A 6,800-nucleotide genomic window follows, 5' to 3' on the forward strand; every position below is an offset into this window, starting at 1 on the left:
AGGCAGCAGCTGCGCCAGCGCCGAGAGGAGGCCCTGGGCCGCGGCGGCCTCCTGCCCGACCTCTCCCTCGGCCTCGTCTTCCTGCTGGGCTTCGCCCTGCTCTATGGCCTCAAGTAGCAGCTGCGGAGCTGCCGGCCCGGCCTGGCCGCTCGGGGCAGCGCAGGGAGCTCAAGCAGCCAGCATGACCCGCTGGCTCCCGCTTGTCGCTGCTGGGCGAGCAGCGCGGCCTCTTACGCTGATGAGACCTCACAAACAGCGCGGGGTCCCCACACGTGGCTGACGGGGCCCTTTCTCCGTGGACTGTGGGAACATCCCCTCCGCCGACGCTGCCACCAGACCCCAGAGGAATCCATGCACCTGCATTTCGGAGCCACAGTGGATATTAAATGGTTGCCGGCAGGGTTTGTACGCTGTGTGTTTTCACAGGTGACGCTCCGGCTCATCCTGACTGACAGTGCTCAGTCGCTTTCTGAAAGCTGTCCCCGAGCCCTGCCACCGCTGTGTTCCACACGTGATATTACCACATCTCTGCAGCGTTTCCAGAGCGCTGTTCTCCAGACCGTGTTGCTGCTCTGCCCCTCCACAGGGCTCCAGGGAGTACAGTGTTGTGTTCAGATGTCCTTCCTGCAAGGAGGAAGCCTGGGCTGGCGGCTGAGCGTGTTGGGGTCCGCGTGCAACACCACCTGCTTCTCCTTGGAGAACACCCACAACACTTCAGTGTTCGGAGCAGCCTGGCCTGCCTAGGCCCTGACAGGAACTTTGCACAAGACCATATTATCCGGGCCTTCATGGCTTGCAGCAGTGCATTTCTGCATACCAAATGGCATTGTCTGTGTGTTATGTGTGCTCAAGCATCACTTGCATTCAGAATATTTGACCTCACGCGTGTTTGTTTGCACTGGATTTGCTGGACCTGCAGTTCCCTGCAGACACCTGTGTAGCAGGTGTCTACACAGGGGCCAAGCCGCCTCTTCTCGCAGCAGGGATCCCGCGTTATCTTTTCTCCCAATGCAGATATGTTAAAAGCAAATGCCTTGTGCAGCTGCTGAGCTCTGCGATGCTGCAACAACCTTATGTCAGCAGCAAAGTAATGATGTAGAGTATGGTGGTATAGAGCTGGCAGAGGGGACTTYTCATCTATGTTCCTGAGAGCTGCTTCTAGAAAAGGTACCTCTTCCAACTAGACGCTCCAGAGAGCGCAGTGCTGAGCAAACTGAGCCCCGGGGGCAGGAAAAGAGCTTTCCAGGACCCTCTGGCTGTCCACCTGCCCCTGTATGAGGGATCCTACTCTTGAAGTGTCGGCTTGTGAGGAGCAGTAGGAGCTTGGCCTTCTAGAGTGCTGGACAGAGTGCAAAAGACTCCAGCACTGTGACTCCTGTGCAAGTGACAGAGCCCTGGCAGAGGCTGCCCAGGGAGGCTGTGGAGTCTCCTTTTCTGGAAATCTCCAAAATCCGCCTGACTACCACCCTGTGCCCCATGCTCTAGGTATCCCTGCTTTGGCAGGGGGGTTGGACTAGCTGATTTCTAGAGGTCCCTTCCAACCGTAACCATTCTATGATTCGTTCTGTGACTCCATGTCATTCATGGGTGGCGTTGCTGTAGGCAAGGTTTGGCAGGTAAGGTTCCTAAGGTTCCCCTCTAGGCTGGAAGAATGTGGTGTGCGTTACGTGGAACAGCGCTCTTGATCCCACTGTCGTGGTCTGTGAGGCTTTACAGCTGGTGAGATGGGGTGGAAAGGCAGCGTGCGTTCCTTGGGTTGATCTTCCTTCAACATACWGGTGGTGATGGGGACCAAAAGGTGAGGGCTGTCCCTGTGGGCAGGCCCCATGGCCAGGTGCGAGCTGCTGCCAGGCAGAGGCTCTGGGGTTAAGCAGCGCGGGGCGGGTGGGTGCCGTGGATCTTGCGGCTTCCTGCTCAGGGTCCGACACTCGCATCTCGAACGGAGCCRGTGAAATACCTAGGATGAAGTAGTCTGTGTGCCTTAGAAGGGGTGGTTTGGGCACTGTGGTCATGCTGCTTCCACCTCAAGTCTCCCTGATAGACCTTGGACATTAAAGTTTTCCATCTCATAAACTAGTCTTGAAATGATCCATCTATTTCTTTGGATGGGCCTGGGTGGGAAATAGTCTTTTTATTTCCAGAAAACTGGAGGGTGAGCAGACAGGCTGGTGTTTTCCTACCATGCCTGCAGCAGGCTGAGGAAGATGAGACGAGTGGGATGATTCCTGTTTATGTCAAGGCCCTGCTGGGGAGGATGGATTTGCTGCTTGCGGCAGCGTGGAACACGACTAGCGCATCCACGCTAGTGAAACACGCATTCCCAGCATGCGATTTCTACCTATTTTCTTGTGTCAACATTTCCTAACAGTGAGGATGACAGAGCACTGGAACAGGCTGCCCAGAGAGGTTAAAGGTCTCCTTCTTTGGAGATCTTTAAAACCTGCTTGAATGCAGCCCTGTGTCATGTGCTCCTGTGTGTGCAGGGGGGTTGGACTGGATGACCTCTGAGGTCTCTTCCAACCTTAAGCATTCTGTGATTCTTTGATCTATTTAACGTTTCTTTCTTTCCATCATAGAGAGGTGCCCAAAGCAGCTGGGTTTCTTGCAGGTTTCTGCGTGAGAGCAGCCATTGTGAGGTGACTGTGGCACAAGCACGAGAGGAAATCCAGCTGCATCTAACCATGACAGCAGCCGTAGAGCAGCACGGGTGTGTGAGCTGCACGAGACCACTGGGAACTGGACCTCAGAGTAAAAGATGAGAAGAAACCACAGCCCAAGCAGGAAGGATAGGATGTATGACGCTTGTTGCATAAGAACCCTATGTCCCACCTACACCATTGGTGGGATGCTGAGCAAGTGGGAAGGGCTACAGAGCTGTCTTTGGGCAGGGAGACGGCCGCATGAGGTTGCTGAGAGCCATGCAGTGCAGGTCAGTGTGTGTCACTGTGAGGAGCTGCTCCTGGGTGAGTTGTTGGACAGGTCTCAGCTCTCACCACAACTTCAAAGTGCCAGGCCCATGCGCCTCTATCCTGTGTCGTTATACCAGGGCTAGAGGTTATTTATTCGGTGGGCAGATCTACTTGTTATTCCTTGCCATATCAGAATTAGTAACAAAAGACACCCTTCTGTAAAAGGGAAGCAAAAGTAGTTAGTGATGCTGTTCCACTTAACCAAGTTGAAAGAAAGCTCTCCAGATTATCTCAAAAGAAGATAAGTTTGGATGAAGCAGTATTGGCACTCACGGTCATGAAGCCTGRCAGAGTGGATACCCAGTCCATGACACAGTACCAAGAAGGGGAATACTATGTGTACTGGGCTCCCAGCCCCGCTACACTATTGCTGCATGAGCAGTAGTGTGCGGGACGCACGAAAGCCCGCAGGGCCCAGGGGGCCACACATGTACGGAGGCCCGGGGAGGCCGCATGGAGGCCTGGGGAGGCCGTATGAAAGTCCAGAGAGTATGGGGGGCCACACGCGCATGGAGGCCTGGGGAGGCCGCACGAAAGTCCGGAGGGCCAGCTGTGCACGGAAACCCGGGGAGGCCGCGCGAAAGCTCGGAGGTTCCAGGGGGCCCCACCAGCACAGAGGCCCATGGAGGCTGCACAGAAGCCCGGAGGGCCAGCTGTGCATGGAGGCCCAGGGAGACCACATGAAATCCTGGAGGGTCTGGGGGGCCACACTCGCACGGTGGCCCAGGGAGGCCACACGAATACCTGGAGGAGCCGGGGGGGCCATACGTGCACGGAGGCCTGGGAAGGCTGCAGGAAAGCCTGGAAGGCTCAGGGGGCTGTTTGTGCATGGAGGCCCGGAGAGGCCGCATGAAAGCTTGTGGGAGTGGCAAGAGCAAGGCAGTAAAAAGAGTGCTGTTATGCCGATGAGGAGATGCTCATCACATTTGTCACTGCAACAGTGTATTTGTCRCTGCAACCGTTCTTTGGGAGCTGGAAGCCATTTTTTCCATGGGAGGCAGAGGAAGGGCAAGACTTGTGGAGTTTTGCAGTGAAAACGCATGTGGGTCAGAGTAAAGTCAGGCCAGGGAGAGCTACAGGAGAAGATCTAAGCGCAGCGCTGTACATTGTGAGTTCTCTTATGATGCAGGCATGGCTTGGATAGGGCCTTGTGCCTGGTAGCTTTTGTGCCTGGGGTCATGTGAGCCTTGTGATGTCCTCAGGCTACAGGTGATGAGCACCCCAGGTTCTGGCCCGAAGCATGAATTAGCCCAGGGATCAGGCTTGCACAGCCCCTCATTTCCTTTGGCAAGCTCTATGCAGCCTCAATCCAAGTGGGCCTCTATGTTTATTATACCAAACATAAGCCATGGATCAGGTCTAGAAAAAAACTCATACCAGCAACCCCATTTCTGGAAGGAAGCTAGTTGCTTAGGGATGAGTCTTGCCACAGCCCTGCATTTCTTTTGGCATGCTCTTTAAAGCCTCTCTTCAAGTATAGCTCTGTGCTTCTTCCCACCTCTCCTAAACCTAACTCTAACCCTAATATTTCATTTTGTGAAAATTCACATAGAGAGCCATTGCTGCCCTTAATGGTCGAGAGATGAAATGTTGCATAGGAGCACTTGTGTTGTAGTCCCGCATGAGGTTTGGCCTGGCCTTTTCAGCTGCACTACACATGGGGCTCTAGGCTTTCTCAGTACTCAAACCCTAACTCTAACCCTAATATCAGATCTAGGAAAGGCCCCATGACCCCCATGAATCTGGACCAGAAGGAGAAAGTTTCCCAGGGATGAGTCATGGCACAGCCGCAAATTACCTTTCGCCTGCCCTTTGCAGTCTGACTCCAAGTGGGGCTCTAAGCTTCCTCCCTCTCCTAACCCCAACTCTTGCTGTACCCTACTTCTAACGCTAAACCTAGCTTTAGTTCAGGTACAGGCCTCCCACAACTCACCGCATTTTTAGCCTGAAGCACAAAGAGGAGCAGGGATCAGTGTTGACATAGATCTGCATTTCCTTTGGCATGCCCTTTGCAACCTCACTCCAGTGCAGCTCTACACTGCCTCCCTTTCCTGGACGCAGGACGGTGTATCCATAGCCATAGGATCAGGTCTAGACAACCTCATAGCATCTGCTTCAGTGCAGGCCAGAACCACAACAATGCCACATCATTCTTGCCACAGACCCACATATCCTTTGGTATGCCCTTTACAGCTTCACTCCAAGTGGAGCTCTACACTACTTCCCTTTTGTTACCCTTACTCTAACCCTAGTATCAAGTCTAGAAAAGATCTCATAGCACCCACCTCAATACAAGCTAGAACAACGTTGCCCCAAAAATCAGGTTGGGCACAGCCCCACATATCATTTGGCATGTCCTTTTCTGACACCCTTCAAATGGGGCTCTAATCTTTCTCCCTCTCCTACCCTCCCACTATCCTAACATTAGCATTCCCTCATGCAGAGGCTTCCCACCACCCACCCTATTTCTGGCCAAAAGCACAAAGAAGCCCAGGGATCAGTGTTGGCACAGTAATGCATATCCTTTCGAATGCCCTTTGCAGCCTCACCTCAAGTAGGGCTCTGTGCTTCCTCCCACTCCTAAGCCCAACTCTAACTCGAGCATCAGTTCCAGGCAAGGCCTCACACCACCAACTCCATTTCTGGCCTGAAGCAGAGAGTGGCCCAGAGATCACCGTTGGCACAGACCCTCATTTCCCTTGGAGTACCCTTTGCAGCCTCGCTAYGAGCAAGGCTCTACRCCTGCTTCTTCTCTGAACCCTACCACTACCCTAAGCACAACTCTGGTATTAGGYCAGTTACAGGCTTCCCACCACCCGCTCCGTTTCCAGCCCGAAGTAGAAGCTGCCACAGGGAGTATTGGCAAGCCCCACTTTTCTTTTGGCATGCCCTTTACAGCCTCACTCCAAGTGGAGCTCTATGCTACCTCCCTTTTGTTACCCTAATCCTAGCAGGAGGTCTAGACCTCATAGCATCCAACTCAATGCAAGCTAGAACCACAACATTGCCCAAGGATCAGTCTTGGCACAGCCCCACATACCATCTGGCATGTCCTTTGCAGCCTCCCTCCAAGAAGCGTGCTTTCTCCCTCTCCTAACCCTACCACAACCCTAACCTTAGTGGGGGAAAAGGAGCCTGTGACTTTACAAATACAAAAGGAGTCTCTCTCTTTACAACTAAAGGAGTTACTCCACATTCCTGAGCAAGCAGGACTAGGGAATAGAGGCAGGGAGGTCATGCTGTGCGTACAAAAYTGGGTGGAGCTGATTACACCTGGGGTGGAAAACAGGAGGGGGTGCAGAGAGCTCCTTATGAACAAATGACTGACCAGAGAGCGGGAACATATCAAGAAGCAACTTATCTTAGGTGGGCCAAGAAGACTGTATCTTCTGAGTACCTTACCCACAGAGGAGAAGGAGAGGCCAAACCTCAGTTGGGAAATTAGGATAAATGGAGGCTGYACCCTTCTGTAATTTGAGAGACCCCACAGGAGTATGGCCCAAAGGTCTCTCCCTCTATTCAAATAAAGTTTTAGGACTCCTCTTTCTCCTTTTCGGACATCCAGTTCTTGACAACGAGATTTTCTGCACTACTAGGGGCTTATCTGGGATCCTTCCACCTTCCAAGGATGGCAGACAACAAATGGGATCAACAGCACCCCTCATCAAAACTTCCATTGGATTTGTGATTGTGCCCCTGACCACCCAAGATAAAAGGGAATTAAAAAAAGAAAAACACTTTAGATGATCCCATAGGAGTGGGGGAGAAGATGGATGAGTATCTGGGAAATGCAGATTACATTTGGAAGGATTGGAGTTTTCTTTTAGGGAT

This window comes from Nothoprocta perdicaria, unplaced genomic scaffold, assembly GCF_003342845.1.
Source record: "Nothoprocta perdicaria isolate Ctin4 unplaced genomic scaffold, notPer1 scaffold_66, whole genome shotgun sequence".
NCBI lineage: Eukaryota > Metazoa > Chordata > Aves > Tinamiformes > Tinamidae > Nothoprocta > Nothoprocta perdicaria.